The sequence below is a fragment of the Euprymna scolopes genome, chromosome 30, assembly GCF_053919585.1.
Source record: "Euprymna scolopes isolate OS-2025 chromosome 30, ASM5391958v1, whole genome shotgun sequence".
Taxonomy (NCBI): Eukaryota; Metazoa; Mollusca; class Cephalopoda; order Sepiida; family Sepiolidae; genus Euprymna; species Euprymna scolopes.
The window spans coordinates 32,511,337-32,534,795 of NC_136511.1; the positions used below are offsets into that span (position 1 = coordinate 32,511,337).

The window sequence follows — 23,459 nt, forward strand, 5'->3', positions numbered from 1 at the left end:
CAATACATTACTACAAAATATAGCATTAATTATTTGAATATTTATTGATATTTAATAAAATTAAGAACGATCTAATAACTCAAAAAACAAGTAGTTTTAAGAAAATATTGAAATATATTTCTATTAACACAAAACAGAAGTAAGTTCCTTAAGTTTTTATTTCTTACAAAGATTTCAAGCTGTTATCGGAACTTTATTGAATAAAAATAAAAATAGGAAACATCTTTTCTCCCTTGACCTGCGTTCTTCAGCATGAAATAAAAAAAGGTGATCATTCTTACAAAGAGGAAATACTTGTTCTCTGAATTCAAATCTCGCTATCTACTATAAATCTGTGGCTAGTTTTTGCTGTAACGAATATAAGTACAGCCGAGGCTTTTCTCCTGCAATATTGTGATTGGTTTATAAAGTCATCAATACCAATCGGTAAAGACATTCTGGGAGAGACGTCAAAAGGTACACAAACCTCACACTACACACCTCGTTTCGTTTACGTAACTCGTCCATACGGTGACATACCAAACTTGTTACCCAACTTGGAGCAAGATCGCTCAGCTACTGCAAATTATATACAATGAGCCTTCAATAAGTTCGCATACGATTTTTGTACAGGTATTTTAAAGTGTCGAAGACTCTAGAAAATTCAGGATGTTATTGCTATACGTGTTATATGATAACTGATCAATTTTTATGATTTCAGGTTCAAACAAACAGCTACAGCAGGAATTGACTTTACTAAAACCTGATTATTACAACTGGTGAGTTCAAAAATGCAATCTGGACGTAAGGACACTATGGAAGAACGATATGCAATAAAATTTGGAATTATGCACCAGAAAATATGGAATGCTTCAGACTGCTTTTGGACCATCTTGCACGAACCAAGCATTATTTTTTGAGTGATATACGGATTCATAGAAGGCAAGGAATCTGGGAAGAATAATAAGAGGGGTTGGAGAAGTAAGGAAATCAGAACACCAGAGTTTATATTCTAAATAAAGAACTTCATGGATAATGACCGTTGTGTGTCTATAATTACAGTAATCGCACAGTTTGATGTCAGTGTAGGAACTTTAAAGACAATTAATCGCGAAGAACTGAAGATGTGAAAGATTTGTGCGAATGCAGCAGCCCACAAATCCATCCTTGTAACAGAGTATTTGACCTAAATGGGTATCGAGAGGGTCTCTCACCCGTCGCATATTCTAGACCTTGTTCTCTGTATAATTTGGTAATACCCTGAGCTCAACGAAACTCTTAGAAGCAGTCGTTATGGAACTAGTGAGATTAAAGTTTCATGTGTTTACTATTAATAAAAGTGCGCATACAAATAAGTTTGGAAACTTATTGAAGACACCTTTTATATCCTTTACTAGGATTCGTATCAGCTTTTGACTTTGAAGTAGTATTTAAAATATTAGCTTCTTACAACAGGTGTGGACACATCCAAACATGCTTTGGTGAGCAGGATTGCTTTCCTCCTGCAGTATAGTAATTGGGTGGTCATTAATACCAATTCGTAGAGACAATCTTGTAGAGACGTCGAAAGATACGTAAGCTTCACGCTATAAACTCCGCTGCGTCCATGATACTTGTCCACACTGCGACATACCAAATTTATTAAACGGACTGAAGTAAGGTCGCTCAGCTACTGCAAACGATATTTTTCTTTCTCTAGGGTTCACATAATTTTTGAACCTTGAGTTAGTAATATAGCTTCTCATAACAGGTGTCTTCGTTCCTCTCCGGAGTGATTTCCATAAATAATATAGAAACTAATATAAAAGACTCATTACACCGTCTCCTCACACGTCTGTATATAGACACGTTAGTTAAAGCTATTTATAAATAATAAATATTTTAGTAATAAAAATAAATATGTACATATCTAAATATGCTTTGATGAGCACGATTTCTTTAGATCCCTAAATAAACATCTGCTTTGTAGAATTTCGTCAATACAAAAACGTAAAGAGCAGCCATTTTGTATATTTGGGTGAAATAAGTCAAGTTTATTATATATAGATCGAAACACGTTTAGATATGTAACTATGCGTTATAAAGAAATGCTGCATGCATGTATGTGTGCATGTATGCATGTATGTATGTATGTATGTACGTACATACATATATACGGCATAATAATGTTGATACACTGGTTCTCGTAAGATCACCAAAGTTAAGCTACGTTGAACCTTGCTAGTACCAAATGGTTGACCGTTTGGGAATTCTAAGCACTCTCCACTTTTCTCAGCATTGTTTCCAGTCGCCCCGAACCTCCACTTTTCAGTGCTATTTAACAACGACTCAGGAGAGGTGTGCTTGCATGAAACTGTTGAAGATTGCTCCACTCCTACCACAAAATTCCACGCTTAGACACTTTTCAAGTGTGTATCTATAGCTTGTCACGCCTGCAGAAAGTTATATAAATGCATATCTATCTATCTATCTATCTATCTATCTATCTATCTATCCGTTCTATCCCTCTCTCCATCTCCCTCTTTGTCTCTCTCTGTTTATTTTTTCTCTGTTTTCTCTCTTTCCCTCACCTTCTCCCTCTCTCTCCTCTCTCTCTATATATATATATGTATATGTATGTATATATATATATATATATATAATATTTCTCTTTATCAGTGTCCACTCTACGTTTTATAGACACTGATTTGCCTGAAATGTTGTGTTTATCTTTGTTATGATGAGATGCTACGAATAATTATTAAACTGCTTATCCAAGGCATTAAGTATACTCAGCGTCCCCATCACCACTCCCCCCCCCCGCTATATCCTTGTTGTGCTACTTAGGTTGGTAAAGGCAGTAGAGAAAAAGAAGGGAAGAGACGTAAAGAGAAGAGGGGAAAAGAAGAGAAACAAGAATGAGGAAACAATGAAGACGTAGATGACGAAGAAGGGAAGGAACAGAAGGTAGAAAGGCCCATAGTTCGCTTATTAATCTTAAAAATATCCCTTGCCAGCTACCATGCGTCTTGACTCTCCCCTGTTCAACTCCAACTCACACAATCATATCCACTATCATATTCGTAATACTTATATAATTCCATTTTTTTTTCATTTTGTTAAAATAAAAAATCGAAAACCAAAATAGTTGCTTAAACTTCCATGCTAAGATATGCCTATTTTCTATAAAAGTGGTAATAATCGTTATAGATGGAGATTAAGTTTTGAGATCTCCGTGGTTAATAGCCACGTTGGTGATAATTGATAATTTTTTTATTGAAAATTTTATAGATTATTCATGTATATATAGATTATTCATGTATAAATTCCAGATCGGGATGTAGTTACTTATCCATGTACGCTTAAGTAAATCTACATAAATCCATATATCCATTATATATATATATATATATATATATATATATATATATATATATATATATCATAATTAAGTAATTGAAAGTTTATGATGTGAAATGGTTAAATTTCAAATCTAGAATTTTTATTAATGCAAAGGATACATTTTAATAAGTATATCTCCTTAACCTATGGGTTTTCGATGTTCGATGTATATTCTGAAGTATAGTAAAAAAATAATTATATATATATATATATATATATATATATATATATATATATATATATATATGTACTGGTAGTAGACGCAAATAAACTCACCCCGTACTGGTAGTAGACACAAAAAAAAACACTCCGGAGCTAGATGGACATGATTTTCAACCTTCGCCAACTGCAGAAAAAAGCGATGGAGCAGATTTGTTTGTTACATTCGTTGATTTGAAAACGGCATTTGATATCTCCATAGATGCCCTATGAATTGTTTCGAAGAGGCTCGGTATTCCGGACAATATTTTGAATTTTATTGTTTCGATTTCACTGGGTAATGGTGGCGACAGTACGATCTGGCTGTAAACAAAGTGAACCATTCGAAGTGTCAAATGGAACTAAGCAAGGATGTGTCCCTGCTCCGATCCTATTTGTTCTTTTCTTTACGGTGATGCTTGAGACAGCTTTCAAGAACATCTCGGGAGGTGGAGGTATTGAGTATTATCAAGTGTAGTATTATTTAACCAATAACAGTGCAAGGCCAAAACTAAGACTTCATTGCAGACTGTTCTTGATCATTTTTGCTGATGACTGTACTCTTGTCACCCATAGTCTTGATCACATGCAGAACATCCTCAATAACTTTTCTGGTTTATGTGAGGCCTTCGGGCTTACACTTAGCTTAAACCAAACACTGCACCCTCTTCACAATCAGTGGTATAAGTTAATGGTGAAGCTTTATAAACAGTATCTCTTTTACATACCTCGGATCGATTGTGTCCGATGATGCTAAATCTTAAAAGAAAATCCAAATTAAAATTAATAAAGCTAGTGGGGCATTTGGTAGGTTGCGACACAGATTCTGGAACAGTCCACGATGTGCCTCTAAACGTGAAGGTTGAAGTCTACATATCTGCTCTTCTACCTGCTCTTCTGTATGGCGTCAAAACGTAGATCTTGTACCATATTGAAATATAAATCAGCTTATTTCCTTCCACATGAGATTCTGCGTTCTGTTTGCAATGTTGGATGGCAGGATCGTGTTCAAAATACTGAATTACTGGAGTGAAGTCGCTTGAATTGAAACATTTTTAATTAGGATACAAATGCGGTGGTCGGGTTATCTTGTGAAAATAGATGACTCAAGCGTTTCCGAACAACTTTTTTATGGGCAACTGACACATTTTTGCCACCCAATAGAACGCCCCTGCTTCGTTACAAGGATACACTAAAATACAACCTGGCGCGTTGTGGAATGTCTTTGAACTCATGGAAGAGCCCAGCAGGGGGATCGCAGAGAATGGCAGAAATACCGTTTTCTAGGATCAGAGAATATGAACCAAAACCAGCTTGGTGCCAGGGATCCCCTTCGTGTAAATATGAAATAAAAACACCATAAAACTCCACTAAAAATTAGTATGTATGCCATTTTGGTTTCAAATACGCAGGAAAGCAGTGTTATCTATTCACTCGAAAAGGCATCATTGACTGACGAGCACATGCAAGTTCACCATCTGCGGAGAAGTGTGCCGGACGTCTGCAAGACTGTAATTATGCATGTGGTGTCACAGACTGAGGATTTCATACTGGACCCTCATGTATGGTCTTCGATAAGAGTATCCATCATATATATATTATTTATCATAATAATTATTAATTACGTACAGACACTAGTGTTTCGTCCTTTCGGGAATCATCAGTGCAAGGTGTCACGGTTAACGCGAGTCAAAAGATTTCCTGGTAGTAGACGTAAATAAACACACTCCGGAGCTTGTTTCAATGTTTATGTTATATAATGGTGTGTATTCTTTATCGTTTCAATTAAAAAAAAAAAAATTTTATTTTATTTTTTTTTACACAGTGATCACCACTTATCAAGGCCCGGAAGCCACTCAGCGAAAATGGTTATTGCAAGTACATTACGTTAGTGTGGAGATTTGATGAAGTGTTTAATTAAGGGGGCGGTTCATTAGGAATTTGTTAACATTGGACTTGAAGACATCCAAGTTGTAGTCCAGAGGGAAGCAGGCAGACGGAACAGAGTTCCACAGTTCTAAAATTTAGTGGTCGCGGGATATAAAATAAGTCGAGTTTAGGGTTAGTCATTTAGGAATATTCACTATAATACTTGGCTATAGCGTAAAACCAATCATTGGTACTAATGATATAAAGCCAATATTTGAATTTATGTCAAAGTTACTTATTAATTATGTTCTCTAATTGTTTGGGTTTAGTCGTACTTGATGTGATTCTACTTCTCCAGTATCGTAGTTACGACGTGGACAACAAACAACACACACACATTATAAATCTTATTTTATTAGATATTTACATTAAAGGCAAGCATAATTAGCTGAGTTTGAGGGGGAATTGATTGAAGCTATGACATACATGCATATGATAAGTATCAATCTTAAAGTGTATGGGTTGAGGAGAACATTTTGATATTCTAAGTATGTGGGAAAATTGTAAGTAATGCGTATGATTATATGGAATAATTTTTTGATAAAGATGGTGTAATTTTGGATTTAGTTAATTTTGTGGATATTTAGGTGAGTGGGTGTTTGTTGCCGGGTATTAATGTAAACAGTGTTAACAGCGTGTTTATTAAGGATTTGTGAGGGAGTAGTTGGGAAAAGAGGTGTGATATGTAATGTTTGTAATTAATCAACTTTTTTTTTTACACAGTGATCACCACTTATCAAGGCCCGGAAGCCACTCAGGGATAAGGGTTATTGCAAGTACATTACGTTAGTGTGGAGATTTGATGAAGTGTTTACTTAAGGGGGCGGTTCATTAGGAATTTGTTAACGTTGGACTTGAACACATCCAAGTTGATAGTCCGGTGGGAAGCAGGCAGACGTAACAGAGTTCCACAGGCGTGCAGTTCTAAGAAAGAAGCTCTGTTCATGGGATCCGCGTTTTGATTTAGGCACAGATAAAGAGTGGGGGAAACTTTTGACAGTGGATTCAGCTAGACGGGTGTTTTTCGTGAAAGATTGGCGAGTGGGGACCAGAGATTGGAGTTCAGACGAGCACCTGCCATGGAAATAACGATAAAACAAGGATAGGCTCGCAACGTCTCTTCTGTGGGAGAGACGTTGCAGGGTAGAGAAAAGGGCATCCCCCACTAAGCCACGAAGTCTATTTTGTACTCTGTCAAGGCAGGATAGTCTGTTTTTAGCAGCTCCTGCCCAGATATGGCAACAGTATTCCATCCTTGGAGTACTTGGCTTTTCCTGTATTCCATCCTTGGACGTACTTGGCGTTTCCTGTATTTTATTTAAGTGTTTATCTAGATCATTTAATTTCGTGAGAAAACTTTTTTATTTAAGCAAATAAGACAAGGTGAATTATGTGATTTGCAAGTTTCGGTTCTTTTCAAGATTTTACAGCTATTGGAGTCAAGTTTTTTCTTTCTAGTTCATTGTAATATGCAGCCAATGATGTTTTGCCGCTATAATTGTGATTAAAGAAATAACTTTTATAGTGTATATCTTTGTTAAAAATTATTGCAAATTTGACCTATGTAGAATTAGTTAGTGGTTGCACCTAAAAGTGTAGCCTAATGAGATTAATACATTTTTTGTAAGGTTGGTTTTTACTATTGGATTGAAGGGGGGAGTGGAACAATTAAGTTTTTCTTTTACGGTTTTTACTAGACGTGGCTGTTTTCTTTGTGGGTTCAATAATTTAGTTTCTTTATGCCCACTGTCTTCTAGGGATTTATTATAGAAGTTAATATGCTTATCAAAAATGTCACTGGATGAGGAGTTAGTGCTGCTTCTTCTACTAATAAATTTCGGTATATGCTTTACAATAGCTTTGGGGTGGTTTGAGAGAGAATGGACATATAAAGGGTTGCTAGTATCTTTCTTATAGGGTTCATAAGTTCCTTTGTTAAGGTTTAGTGTGACGTCTAGGAAGTAAACTATTTTTATGTTGTGGTAATTTCAGCTTCCAGGTTAATTCTCTTGAATTCTTTTATGATTGTTAATCTTATCACATTAAAAGCCATCAGCCTTGTTTACGAGAAGATGTCCATCTCTACACAGGCCAATCGAGTCAACCTATGCTCTTAATTAGATTATATAGGATATATAGTCTGACTTAGTCCGCGATTTTAGCTAGTTTGAGTTAAGAATACCCATAGGAATATCCAACAGTTCAGCCTGATTTTAGTCCAATGTTCATTTCTATTAATTAAGACAGTGTTCCTGCATTTTCGAATGATGATAATTTCATCGTTGGAGATGTCAGTAAGGGAGAGGCAAATTAAATTTCTTTGGTGATAAATGCGTAATAATTTGCAATACCGAATAGTATAAAGGGGCATTTATCTTTGTTTTATTCTTTTAGAGGTAACTGCCTTTGCCGTATTAATCATTGGTTTAGATTATACGTGTTCTTGATCTGATAATTCTTTCTAAGTTTTTTTTCTAATTCTTCTAATTTCGGATCTTTTTAGGTTGATTATTCTAGTGGTTGGTTTGTTGTTGAAATCTTGTTTGGGGTTTTTAAGGAGAATGCATGTTTCCTTATTTACAAAATTATTGACTCTATTAGTAATTTCAAGTTTGTCTATTATGGATTCACTGTTTGAGGTGACTTTTTTACCAAGTGAAAATTTTCTTTATTATAATGACTCGTAATGTTTTGTTCTAATAATTTGAAGTAATCTGGTTCATTTACCTTATAAAAGTGTTCGGTTTTATCTGCTTTACACATTTATTCAAACTTTTTTTGAAATTACATTTTCCTTATAACCTTTGCCATGTCCACCTCGAAGTAATCAAATTGTTTTATATGAAATGCCGATTCCTGGATCCTAAAACCGTAGCGATTCTTGTGTCAATCATTCATTGGATTGTTGAGGAAAAATGCGCCTTCCATCTCATCCTTCCGTTTGCATTGCACGGATCAGTTGGTAATTCTATTTGTTTGGGATTGGAATGTTTTTCAACGAGGTGTAAAAGTTGATTTTTTCCATTGCTTAGGTGTAAAAAATCTTGTGTAAATATAGTGCTCGCCCGGCGGCGAGCTAAGATATTTTTAGCGTTGTTATTTTTCAAAGGTAAGGTAACCAATGAAGTAAAATGAGATTAATACAAGAGTGCTCAATACCGAAATAGAGCAAAGTATATTTTTATTTGTTTTTAGATAAGCAGTAACATATTGGTACACGGTCATATAAGCATGTTTAGGTCAGCTAGTTTTTAGAAACTAGAGACCTCTTCAGGCGGTCTTGTCAATATAAAAACAAATTTTACAATGAATATTTTAGGTCAACCCCGAAACATGCTCATGACTGTGTAGCAATATAATACTGCTTATGTAAAAACAAATAATATGGTTACATATATATATATATATATATATATATATGTATACATACATGTATATATATAACTATAATATGGTTATATATATATATATATATATATATATATATATATATACGTATGCAGTCAATGATGCCTTTTCGAGTGAATAGATAACTGCAGAATTTTCTTCTGGCGCTTTCAATTATTAATGGTGGTCCAGAGGATGTTGATTTTTGCTTTTTTTATATTGAAGTAATATACTGCGTAGTATTATTCGAATCAATTAGTACGTCAAGGAAGGGGATTATTAAGGTTATATCCTTGTGTCAAACTAAAAATGGAGTGGGATGCAAGGTTCTGTTGGAGTACGATTCGGTGACAATGAAACCATGATCGACATATCGAGCGTATATATTGGGTTTATTACTGGGATATATATATATATATATATATATATATATATATATATATATATATATATATATATATATATATAATAGACATTTCGGACCCACAGTTGCAAACCGAATGCAATCTCACATTACATAGTCCACAAACAGTGCTTAAAACAGAAGCATCAAGAACGTTACAAATCAAATTTGGATTCAAAATGTTTTTCTTTTAAACAGAAACTTTCATAAAACATGACATTTGGGAAAATAATAACAGAATAAAGATATTATGTAAAACTATAATTTCATAATCTTATAAAATAAGCAACAGTTTTTAGAAAGGTCAGCATTTATGACTGTAATAGCTGCGACAGTTTATTACACAATATGAAATTGGCAAATGCATTAATAAGTGAGAAGGTTCACATTTTCAGAAAGTTTTATAAACAAAATTGAGACTTAATCGTCCTGGCACTTATTTATATATGTACGAACAGGGTTACATCGCATCAAGAGGAAGCCTCACATGCCTCCCCGCATTAACTTAGTCCACAATTCATTGTCATCTACATTGTAATGTAGAGAACCCTCTGTTGATATTACAACATTATTTTCTCATATAATCGCTTTGTTTTATGTCTGCACGTCAAGTATCACGATTTAATTTTGCTTTAAAAAGAAACATTCATTTCAAACGCGCACATGTCATATAAAAAACAATTAATGTTGTTTTATATGTCGAACATTTCGTCTTGTGTTTACTAAACCTTCTCAAATGCAGTTGTGATGTAAAACTGTATAAGGTGTTAACTTTGGTCAAAATTGCCTGTTCCTTCTTTCATCGAGTTTTTCCGATCATTAGCGTCCGATACTTTTCAGAGGCCTTCCGATACAAACCCTATCGAAAAACACTCAGATGCATAAAGTAAATTTTGTGAAAAATTTTGATAATTCTCATCACACACACACACACACACACACACACACACACACACACACACACACACACACACACACACACACACACACACACACACATATATATAATATATACATATATATTAATATATATATATATATATATATAAAAGAACAAAAAATAATAAAACATAAAATAATTTAAGAATAGTTAAAAACATATTTAATTTAAAAAGAAGATACACAATTTAAGAGGATTGTCCTTAATCCGCAGAGTTTCGAAAGAACTACTTTGCTTCTCATCATAGGGTGGGAGTTAACAAAATGCGGAATCGGATTTTGCTTGCAAAGTATTTAGTGAAATGATTTCACGTGAATGGATGGTCGAAAGAAGAGTAGAATATCCAAATAACAGTGTAATCCAAGAAAAGTTGGTATATATATATATATATATATATATAGAGAGAGAGAGAGAGAGAGAGAGTGAGAGAGAGAGAAAGAGAGAGATAATTTAGTAAATGTTTAGAATTTGTTTTAAAATTCATCTTAATTCAAACATTTTTTTCTGTCCATTTAAAACCATACATTTTGTTTATATCAACATCAAAAGAATTGTCCAAAAATACATCCTTGGATTCTTTACTGATACATATAAAATAAACTCTTTACTGATACATGTAAAATAAATTCTTTACTGATACATGTAAAATAAATTCTTTACTGATACATGTAAAATAAATTCTTTACTGATACATGTAAAATAAATTCTTTACTGATACATGTAAAATAAATTCTTTACTGATACATGTAAAATAAATTCTTTACTGATACATGTAAAATAAATTCTTTACTGATACATGTAAAATAAATTCTTTACTGATACATGTAAAATAAATTCTTTACTGATACATGTAAAATAAATTCTTTACTGATACATGTAAAATAAATTCTTTACTGATACATGTAAAATAAATTCTTTACTGATACATGTAAAATAAATTCTTTACTGATACATGTAAAATAAATTCTTTACTGATACATGTAAAATAAATTCTTTACTGATACATGTAAAATAAATTCTTTACTGATACATGTAAAATAAATTCTTTACTGATACATGTAAAATAAATTCTTTACTGATACATGTAAAATAAACTCTTTACTGATACATGTAAAATAAACTCTTTACTGATACATGTAAAATAAATTCTTTACTGATACATGTAAAATAAATTCTTTACTGATACATGTAAAATAAATTCTTTACTGATACATGTAAAATAAACTCTTTACTGATACATGTAAAATAAATTCTTTACTGATACATGTACAATAAATTCTTTACTGATACATGTAAAATAAACTCTTTACTGATACATGTAAAATAAACTCTTTACTGATACATGTAAAATAAATTCTTTACTGATACATGTAAAATAAACTGGCAGCCCCAATTTTATTTGAGAGCAATATCTTCATTGATTACACGTTCACTAATACATTTATTGATGCAAATATATTGAATTATGTTATCACGCGAATGTATGATTGAATGAAATATTTTTATTAGTAATTTTGTTTGAACATTTACGAAATAATACTTAATTATATTTGGGAGAGTCTGATGGCATTACAACTTTAGTGGGCATTAAAACAATATGTATGTGTGTGTGTACACTTGCTTTTATAAGGTAAACTTTTCATTCGTATTGGCTTAATCTTTGATATATATATATATATATATATATATATATATATATATATATATATATATGATTGCTTCTGCGTGACAGAAGTTTGTTATTTCTTCCTGAAGTTTTATTGCGTCCGAGTGCAGGTAGATGACCCTTCAATCCAGCTGTAGTTCCACATAAAAGTTCACAAATGTTGCATAAATATTTTCCTTCTTGTAAAGGTGATCCCATGATAATATTGTGAATCCTCAAATGCCGTGTCAGGTCCATTTTAGATTTGCAGATTAGACCACACATATGACGACTTAGTGTTGCCACATTGCTGTAGAAGCCTCCTCCTAAGAATTTCGTTCTTGTATTTGATGTGTGATTTTATATGATTGTGTGGTTCCATATGATTGTGTGGTTTCATATGATTAACAAAACCAGCTTTTGACAAAAAGTATCTGCCACATGCAGTGCACTTCAGTTCCTGCTGCAATTTCTCTCTCTCTCTCTCTCTCTCTCTCTCTCTCTCTATATATATATATATATATATATATATATATATGTATAAATTTATAGTTTCAGGAAAATAGAATGAGATTTTTCCTCATAAAAGAAAGTGTAAACTTTAAATTAATGTAAATGTTATATTTGTAACAGTATTCCCAATCAAATAAAAAAGCTCAATACAAAGTGAATAGGTAGTAGAGCTTGTGTAAAGAAAAAAACGAACTAAAAAACAGCATCACTTTATATTAGTTTGTCATAAATTGCCCCCCCCCCAAATATGTTCATACATATGAACATATTTTTCGTAATTTCGCTAATTAGTAATATTCAAATATCTTTCTTTCATTTGAAGAGAAGAATAACATTCTCTGAAACTTAAAAAAAAAAATTTAATTATATTTTCACCCCAAACAAGGCACATTGCCACTTTGTTGTAGGGGGCTACTATCGGGGACATAAGCATCAGAGGTACTATGTAGGAAGTTGGGCAGCAAGATGTCGGTTCAAATTGCACTTGAACTTCTGCATGTCAGTGCAGTCGGGGAAGCAGGGACCGGGAAGGGAATTTCAAAGTCTAGCGGTTCTGAGGAAGAAACTACTGGAGTAGAAGGCTCTATTGCATCCAGGAATCTCTACTGTGAAGAGGTGGGATTTAGCTGCTTGTCGGGGTTGTCGGGGGTATTTACATCGTGGGGGCACAAATTCTTTCAGTTTGTCAGAGCATTCTCCGGGTAAGTACTTGTAAAACAGGCAGAGGGATGCAACATTTCGTCGATGGGACAGAGGCTGAAGTTTAGCTTACAGATCAGATTGGCGACTCTCTTTTGAACCTTGTCTAGGAACGAGAGACTAGTGGCAGATGCACCAGTCCAAATATGACAACAATACTCCATACATGTGCGAATGGTGGGCTTATATAGGTATAGAATACATTCAGGCGTTAGTAGCTTTTTAGCACGGTAGAGAGAACCCACCTTCTTCGCAGCGGCCCTGGCAATGATCTCAATGCAATTTTTCCAACTCATGTTTCCTGTGAACGTTAGGCCAAGGAGTTTAAAAGATGTACTTTCAGATAAAGAGACATTGGCCATTGCTATTGGCGGTAGGGAAGGGTTCTTGTAATTATTGAAGGAAACAAGTTTATTCATGGCAGCATTAAAGGTGACCATCCATTTTTGTCCCCATTCCACTACGGATCGGAGGTCATCCTCTACTGTTTCTGCCATTTTTTTTAGATATGTGTTCATTTGTTTTCCTGACGTGTCTGTTATAGAGCGTGGTGTTGTCAGCATATATACCCATCTCACAGACAATTTTATCAGAGGCCATTTATGAATATTAAGAATAACAGAGGTCCAAGGATAGACCCCTGAAGCACTCCCGCATTTATATCATATTGTTTAGATGTACGACCGTCAAGGACAACCTCGATTTTTCTCTTATCTAAGAAGGATTTAATTATGTTATGGATTCTTCCAGTGATGCTGTATGATCTGATTTTCTTTAGAAGACCTTCATGCCATACCCTGTCAAAAGCCTTAGATATATCTAGAACTACCGCTCTACCCTCCCCCGCTTTCTCCATTGACTGGTATATACGTTTTGAGATTACAGTTAGGATGTCTGCTGTGAAACGGGCTTGCCTAAATCCATATTGCTTGTCAGTCAGAAGTTTAGCATCTGTAACGTGATGGACTAGAGCTTGGTTAATTATTGTCTCAAATATTTTGGCGAAAAGTCGGAGGAGGCTAATGGGTCGATAATTTACTGGGTCAGTTCTTTCGCCAGAATTCTTGAAAACTGGCACTACAGAAGGAGTTTTCCAGCACGCAGGAAAGTAAGATTCATTAAGGCATTTGTTGTAAAGTTTGGAGAGAATTGGAGCTACTTCGGCGGCGCACTTTTTTAATAGCACAGCCGGGATGAGGACAGGTCCACATGCTTTTGCAGTGTCAAGCTTTCTTATGATAGCATGCACCTGAGCAGGGGTGATTTTCAGAATTGTTTTGCAGTATTCTGTCGAACAATACATTTACTCGTAAATTTTAATTTAGAGTTTTAATTTCTTTTCCTTCAAACAGAGAGAGATGAAGAGAGAGAAAGAGAGAGAGAGTAAGAGAGCGATTTATCTTAATCTTATTTTCGTGGTAAAATACCTTATGTATTGGGAATGTGTCATATGCTCCACACAGACCTTAGTAGAGACTAATTAGACTATTGGATCCGCCTACTATGTGACTTCCTTTCACCTCATAGCGTATACATACATTTGTTTGCAGACAATTCCTGTTAAGGTGAACAGCAAGATAAACTTGCAGAATCAAGAAGATTTATTTTCATTTCAATATGTAATCGTCTTTCTTAAAAAAATATTGTCTGAAGTAATTTGACATAAGTTGAATACAAATAAATAGAAAGTAAAACAAGTTTGGTTACGTGTAAAATTATATAATCATGAACACTAGAAACATAATATGAACAAATCATGAACACTAGAAACATAATATGAACAAATCATGAACACTAGAAACATAATATGAACAAAATAATGACAATAGCTATTATATAGACGATATCTAGGACTGGAAGCTTAGGAAAAGGACATTTTAAAAGAGAAAGTGACACTTGTATTATTCAACCATGCGATAACAAAAACTACCCAAAAGCTGGAACATACAAGACATAAAATATAACTCCTGGATGAAATGACGGTATGCTAAATCACATAAGTCCATGCAACAATTTAGCCTCAAATACAAAGCAAAAAGTACCACTTGCAATTTGGACATGCTAACACATATTATAGACACAGACCAAACTGAAAAACGAAAAACAGATTCCTCTCTGGTGAATTTACAAATAAACAAAATGGTCTGTACATAATATTTGTATAAAAGAATGACAAAACTGCCATCGCATTTATAATTTGTCAAATTCGACAAAACACAGCCACGTTATGCCTATAAGAATACAGCTTCGCTATATTCCAATGCTGTCTATGATTTGGTGGCTTTTGTCGCTTTATATCCAGGAGAATACAGTTTGGCTGTTTTCAAATATTGTCTACGGGTTTGTGGCTCTGCTATTTATCTGCATACGGAATATTGACTAAACCTAAGAAAATATACACGTGCAAATAACACGAAAATTATGTTTCATTTACTTGGAAAAATGTTTAATAAGTTGCTCCAAAAATCAAATTCGAATTTGGTAATTGTTGCCTTTCAACCATTTTCAGGAACTAATAAAAGAGAAAGACAAGGAATATGATTATTTTTACCGAATTTACATATTATACCTAGTATACATATGCGTAATATATACACACAATGCTTCACGTGACACAATACACTATGGTTAGAGATCTTAAGGTATATAAGAGATAGAAAAACATGCCTGAAATGCAATGACATTTCCAATATTTTCACGTTACAAATCTATACAACGTATAGCGCTAATATGGAATGTTTAAGTAAAAATATACCGTAAATTTGAATAGTAATTTCAATTCTTTACACATAAGGAAATGTCTTTGTTTTTGTTACATTTTAATCTTTACACAAACTCTTCGCACATCGTCGTAAGCGCACAATTTTGCACATTTGCGTTTTACCAGTATGGAATCAAGAAATAATGAACACAGCAAAGTCATTTTTACATACGTGCGCGGTTGCTGATCATCATTAATCGATCGTGGTTTTTCACGCGTGGATCTCCTTGTAATTGTTGATTCTATTTTTAATTTAAAACGAATCTACTCACGCAGTAAAACGCAACGTAGACCTGCTAGGGGTTTAAATCGTTTATTCAGAAGGTTCACTATTTGAGAAAGAGATCGGTTAAATCCCTTCTTAGTTTATTTTCATATTTAGTTTACTTATAAGATTGGAGACGCACGGACAAAATTCATTTCGATTCACTTTACTTCGCAGACGCATGTCACCTCTTTCGCTTCTCGACTTCGACATACTAGAAGGTCTGGATTGTTTTACGAACATTTGACGTAATCTCTATGTAATATGTAAACTTAATCTCTGTGTTATATGTTAACTTAATCTCCACTTACTGGCAAAAAGTCGCAATATATAATATTTAAAGTGGATTTACATATAAGCAATGCCTTCAATAAGTTTCCTGACGTTTTGGTACAGATATTTAAAATTGTCGTAATCTCTTGGAAATTCAGACCAGGAACGACCGATGAGACGGGTATGAAAAAAAAAACCGGTCGTCATCTGGTGTTATAAATACAGCGCTAGTGTCGGAATCGGAAGATTTTTAAGTCCACTTTACACAGGATTTATCTTTACGAGATTATTTTTCTTACTAAATTTTGAATAGTAATGGACTCAAGACAACGCGATAACGAACATTACTTCTAGTTCATCAGTTGAAACATTTACAAAAAGAAAACAACGAGCGTTGCACTAACGTGAAAAATATTTTGAAACGGCCCCACACTAAAATCACGGATAAACCTATGATCGAGCATTGTTGCCCCAACAGCGACTGGGATCTGGACCCAGTACAAAGAAATGTGCGGTACAAACAAATGTGTGGTTGAACGAACCCCGAGGAAATACGTAACGAGTTAGGAACGGTTAACTTGAATGAGTTAAATAGATGTTTGTTCGACCAAGCAGGGTCCGTAGATTTAAACTCATTTATTTTGTAAAATTTGAATTACGGCTGATGAGGATCGGGTATCACACATGCTACGAATTGCTTCCAATAAGTTTATAGATTTTTGTACAGGAATTTGAGATTGTCATAGACTCTTGAACATTCAGTATATTATTGCTAAATATTTTATTGCTAAATATCTAAATATATATAAATAAATGAGATGACTAGCCAACGTTTAAGATTTCAGGTTCAAATGAACAGCTACAACAGATATCGGAATTTATTCACCTAAACCTAATTGTCACAGATGGTGAATTTCAAAAATGCAATCTGAGTGTGGGGACACTTTAGAAGAATGATATGCAATATAATTCTGCTTTAAACTTGAAAAAAAAAATGTCACAGAAACGTATGGAATGCTTTAGATTACGTTTGGACTATCTTGCATGAATCAAACATCAGTTTTTGAGTGGCTTGAAAGATTCAAGGTAGAATCTATGAGGGATAATGCGATGTGCGAGAAATAAAGACGTTAGAACACCAGAGTTGATTGCTTAAATGAAGAATGCCATGGATATAGACCGTTGTGTCTCTTTAGAGACAAAAATGCACAGCTTGATGTCAGTGTTTGGAACTGTACATGCAAGTAATCGCAAGAAACTGAAGATGCGGGAGATCTGCTCGAATCTACTAGTTCACAACTACATTCTTTTCACAGACTACCTCATCAACATGGCCATCTAGACAGTTTCTCAGCCTTCCTTTAGCCAAGGCATTAAACCCTGTAACTTTTTGTGATACCCTAAGCTAAAGAAAAAAATTAGAGACTATTTTTATGAGCCAAATGGGGACATGAAAGAGACATTGACGAGAGTCATTGACACGCTCAAACAAGAGGACTTACATTGGCCTTCTAGAAATTGTTGGAAAAATACAACAAGTGCATTACAGTCGGAAAAGATTACTTCGAAGTGGACTAGAAATTACTTCGAAGAAGACTACAGTTTCATATGTGGACTAACAATGAAAGTGTCCATACCAAAAATATGGGAACTTATTGAAGACATCTCGTATATACATATTTAAAGAATACTTCTCCTATGACTGGTATAAGTAATGAATATTAATTAATTACAATTTTTAATATTAATTCTTTCATTTGAAGGTAAGGTACTGTTTCGATAACACACCCTACATGTTAAAGTTTGCAAATACATACAGGAATACATGTGTCCAAGTTACGTATTATGTTGCATGATATACATATTTAACAATAACTAGACTAACCGTGACCCGTTGGGTCAGTATGTAATATTAGCTATATTTGTGTGAGCGTGACACTTGTGACGTAAAGAAAATATTTTTTGTGACATAACAGAAACATTTCTATGAAAGTATATTAAAATGAAAAAAAGAATGTAGATAGATTTCTATGAGTCATTCTGTTTATAATTGTTTATTTTTGAAAAAGAAACTTACAGCCATTAAATTATAAGTGGTTGCCATACTTATAGGTAAATGTGCACTGGCCAGATACCATAATACTTAAAGTTAAATTCAAATTTTGATATATCTTTTAATTTAAACACGAAAAAAAAAAAAAACAATTGCGACGCTGAAAACGTACACGTAAATCGCCGTTGTAAAATGCTCTTGTGGTTGTCAACGGGTTAAAGTAGATTTATTTGTAAGAAAATTGCGTGAAATAACTTAAATGTATACGGAAATGAACAATATAAAAAAACAACGCAGAAAGTATTAACAATTGTTTATTTCGATAATTTAAACGCAAAAAAAAAAATAAAATAAAAATTGGAACGCTGAAAAGTACACAGTAAAACAATACGTTTTATTGTTGCGTTGATTATTTACTTATGTACGCATGCGCAACCGGAAGTCGTAAACCGGATGTAGGATTACAATACCAGTCATTTGAGTTTTATAATTACATAGATTAATGAGAAGTTGAATAGTTGAACATTTTACTGAATCATATACATTATTGGTGCTCATGTGTGTAAATCGATTATAAAAATGTATTCTTAAATTTAAAACAATCGTTTAATGGAAATATATAAAAAACAATATAAAAGAATAATATTGATGAACATTATTAATAAGGCTGTGACAACTGCATATTCTTTCATTCTTTTGACTCTCAACCACATATCCGACAAAGTAAGACATAGTCAATCAACCGAGAACCACATCCGTCTATATAAAAACATATAAGATATTAACGGATATATACTCAAGAGTGAAAACAACGAAAAGAATATGCTGTTGTCACAACCCTAATTATTAATATTAATATTTTCAAAACAAAACATGAGCCTGTGTTTTCTATAGCATGTTGTAAAATATTTTTTCCAAATCTAGAACGATCCTTTTTTTAGTTTAGATTATTACCTTGTACACGGACATACACACAGACACACACGTGTGTACACACATATATTCACACACATACATATATATATATATGAATATATATATTTATATATATATGTGTGTGTATTTATAATTATCTTCAATAATAAAAATTAATGATTTTAATTTTTTTTAATATAAAATGGCGACATAATAGAATAATATATAATTTTATGATTATTAAATAAACATTTTTACTATTTTTTAATAAAAAGCTCTGATCTTTTTAAGAGTAAGGAATTGGGTCGCCGGACGAAGTATTTAGTAATTAATGATTACTTGTGAGAGAAACATTGTCGTAATTGTGTAGCGACATTAAAAAGTGGTTTTAAAATAAAAGACACACACGCATATATATATATATATATATATATATATATATATATATATATATAAAACTACTTCATTTACTCACATAAAATTAATATACGAAAGTATAGATTTATGCGTAAACTTTAAGTATTTACTTCAAAAGTGCTCATACGTAGGTAGAGCTAATTAGTAATTTATAAAATATATATGGCGATTAAGCTACACTGAATATTCTGCGTTTCATCCACTCTAGGATTCGTCATATATATGAGTGCGTGTAAATTTAGAAATAATATATTAGTAATAAATCAACGGGTGGAAATTTCATTTCTTCCAGTTAATTTACTTCGATAAATGGATCGACAATATTCCACGTATCTTCACCAGATTAATCCCAGGACATTAGTTTTTTTTTTCCTAAAAGCAACAGTTTTATTTGTCGCCTTGCAAGCATGCCATTTCCAGGTCTCTTGGGAAATTTCATCAAATTTTGATTTCATTACAAGCGATGCTTCAGTCTCCAATCGCCAATAGTGTGTACTCATATCTACGTAAACAAACTAACACACGCACACATATAGGTAAATACTAGAAATATATTGTTTGGACATTTTAATCGTTAAGGTCATCTGTAGTGAACGTGATTCGGTCATTGATATCATGAGGTTATTTTTTGTTGAACGTGTCTACAATATTGTAATTACGTACGCGTGTCACGTTCTTTCTTTTTCTGCTGTTGTTCTCTTAAACTACTACACGCACGTTTTCTACAATCATTTTTAATCTTTCACGAAAGCTCTACTGATTGTTTAATGATTTATGTCATATTCCGCTTTTACTCTCCTTAATTAGTTCATACGTTACGGTCTGAAAAGGCCAAATGCACTAAACTGCTTCAGAAAATGCCAATTCCCGGGATTTGGCTTCAAAGATGAAAAATTGGGCAAGAATATCAGAATGGCATACTTTGATATAACCTCGTTGTCAAAAATGATTATACTACTATAGGATTATTGTTTTAATAGTGTCAGAAAAGATTTTGTAATTTCAATGTGTAGAAATTTTTCATCAGAGAAACGTTACGTAAAAAATTGAACATCCGAAGGAAACGCAACAAAAATCAACAATGTCTGCCTAGAAGTGCTGGTCTTAATGGATAAATTAAAGATTCTATTTTGCAATGTGATTTTATTGTTCGTATTGAACTATGTAGCAAAATATTACTTTTTGATTATTTATAATTACTTACAAATTTATCACATTTGTGTCTGTTCTATATGTAAAATAAAATGGATACTACTTTCATAGAAATATAAATAAGCTCTTATTTGTCTTATTTTTATTTATATACGTACATTGCCACTGGCTAATAGATTTTAATATATTAAACCTTTCAGAAGATTTTTCTAATATATATATATATATATATATATATATATATATATATATATATATATATATATATATATATATATATATATGCTTAATTATATTGCTGGAATGGGAGATTATAGCTGACTCAATTAAACGTCGTGTGGATCTGTTATGTATGTGTTTAAGGAAAGTTGCTTTGTTAAAATCAAAATGGTGGTCGTTTTCCATGATGTGACATTTCTACAAATATATATATATATATATATATATATATATATATATATATTTGTAGAAATATGTTTTATTATAACATATACCGTCAATGTTATTATAGAGCTATGTAGCGAATAAATTAGAAAAAAAACTATATTCCAAAATTTATGATGTTGACTATCCCTTTGATTCAGTTTAAATTTACAAGTCTATGATTGTAAATGTCAGCTGAATTAAAGGAATAATTATAAGATGGTCAATATCCTCTATTTTGGAATATAGTTTTTTGTCATTTATTCAATATATAGATATGAATATATGTATATAAATATGTATATATAAATATATATATATATATATATATATATATATTATAAGAAGGTAATTTGCACACTAACACTTTTGTATGTTTAATTTTAATTTAAGCTATGTTAAAAAATCATAAAAATCAACAGTTCTTCTTTCATAAAACAGTAGAGTCTTCGAAAAAAATGTTTCTATTTCGAACACAATAGAACAATACCATTTTACTTTTGCATTTTGAACTTTTAATGAAGTCATTATTTACAAATCTATATATCTATAGAAGTGAAAGTGCCTGGCTGTCTGTGTGTGTATCTGTCTATCTATGTGTATGTGTGTGAACATTTCCCTATGCAATAACTCTGTCAATTTTTAGTCTACAGACTCGAAATTTGATATACAGGGTACTGAGATTTGGGAAAATCGATGCGATCGGTTTTCGGCCAGAAATTTGGCTGTCAAGGGGTCAAAGATCAACGATTTGACCTTTGAGAACTCTACCAAACTTATCTGACAGTTTTCGGTCTAAACATTTGAAATTTTAGATATTTGATATGGATCTAAGTTAATAACTCAATATGAGCCGAAAACAACAAGTGTTAAGGGCCCATAATAGGGGTCGAATTAAAAAAAAAATACGTTTTTTTGTTTTGTTTTTTTGCTCAGCATACACCTCCAAAAACTCGGGCAACGCCGGGCTGAATGCTAGTATATCTATAAAAATTAAATCAACAATAGATTATCTACAGTACAGTACAGACTACAAAGTATTAAATCACCTCGTTGAGGTATATAAAGCTTAGTCCTTATTTAACCTGAACACCAGGTTCTACATATCTATCTATCTATATATCTATAAATGTGCAAAGGTCTGTGTGTCTGTCTGTCTTTCTGTGGACATTTCCCGACACAATAACTATCAATTTTCGGTCTACAGACTCGAGATTTGACATAAGGTGTATTGAGATTTGGGGAAATCGTTTTAATCGCTTTGCGGCTAGAAATTTTGCTGTTAAGGGGTCAAAGTTCCACGATTTGACCTTTGAGAACTCTAGCAAACTCCCCTGCAAATTTTGGGTTTAAACACTTGACATTTTAGATATAGGTTACTTAGACATGGATCTAACTTAATAATTTGATTCAAACACAAAACAATTAATGTTAAGGGGTCATAATTCGGGTCAAATTTTTTTAAAATTGACATCTGCGGTCTCTATCAAATTACTCAGCCAATTTCTGGTCTAAACATTTGAAATTTTACAGAAAAGAGAATTCAGACATGGGAAATATTTTTAACCGTTTATTAGCTGAAAATTTGGCTTCCAACGGGTCAAAGTGAAAAGATTTTTCCTTTGCGGTCTCTAGCAAAGTATTAAACCAATCTTCAGTCTAAACATTTGAAATTTTATATAAAGGGTATTCAGACATGCAGTAAGCTTTTTTAATCAGTTTTCGGTGAAAGCTTTGCTGGCAAGATGTCAAAGTTCAAAGAGTTGACATTTGCAGATTCTACAAACCTCCTCCGTCAATGTTGGGTCTAAACATTTGAAATTTTAGATGCAGGTTACTTGGACATGGGTCAAACATTTTAATTTAATTTGAGCCGAAGACAATGCATGTTAAGGGTCAAAATTGAGGTCAAAGTTGAAAAAAGTTGATGACTGCGGTCTCTACTAACTTTTCTCTATGGTAGCGAACGAAACTTATGCTATAGAAAGGCATTACAGTATATATTCACACTTTTTAATATATACATATGTACATAAAGTTATGAACAGTGCATAGGGCCTGAGCAAAGGCGGGTTGGACCTGCTAGTATATATATATATATATATATATATATATGTATATATATA

At 32.8% G+C, this 23,459-nt stretch overlaps 1 protein-coding gene across 5 annotated transcripts in view; it reads right to left on the minus strand.

Moving 5' to 3' along the window:
* The window catches only part of LOC145254737 (uncharacterized), a 775,668-nt gene that overhangs the window by 166,763 nt on the left and 585,446 nt on the right, over positions 1–23,459 (minus strand). The window contains exon 4 of one of the 5 annotated variants that reach the window (XM_080113472.1): positions 15,509–15,586. The exons of the other annotated variants lie outside the window; for them this stretch is intronic. The gene's annotated coding sequence lies outside the window, so the exon portion shown is untranslated. The remainder of the gene's footprint in view (positions 1–15,508; positions 15,587–23,459) is intronic. 5 annotated transcript variants of the gene reach the window in all.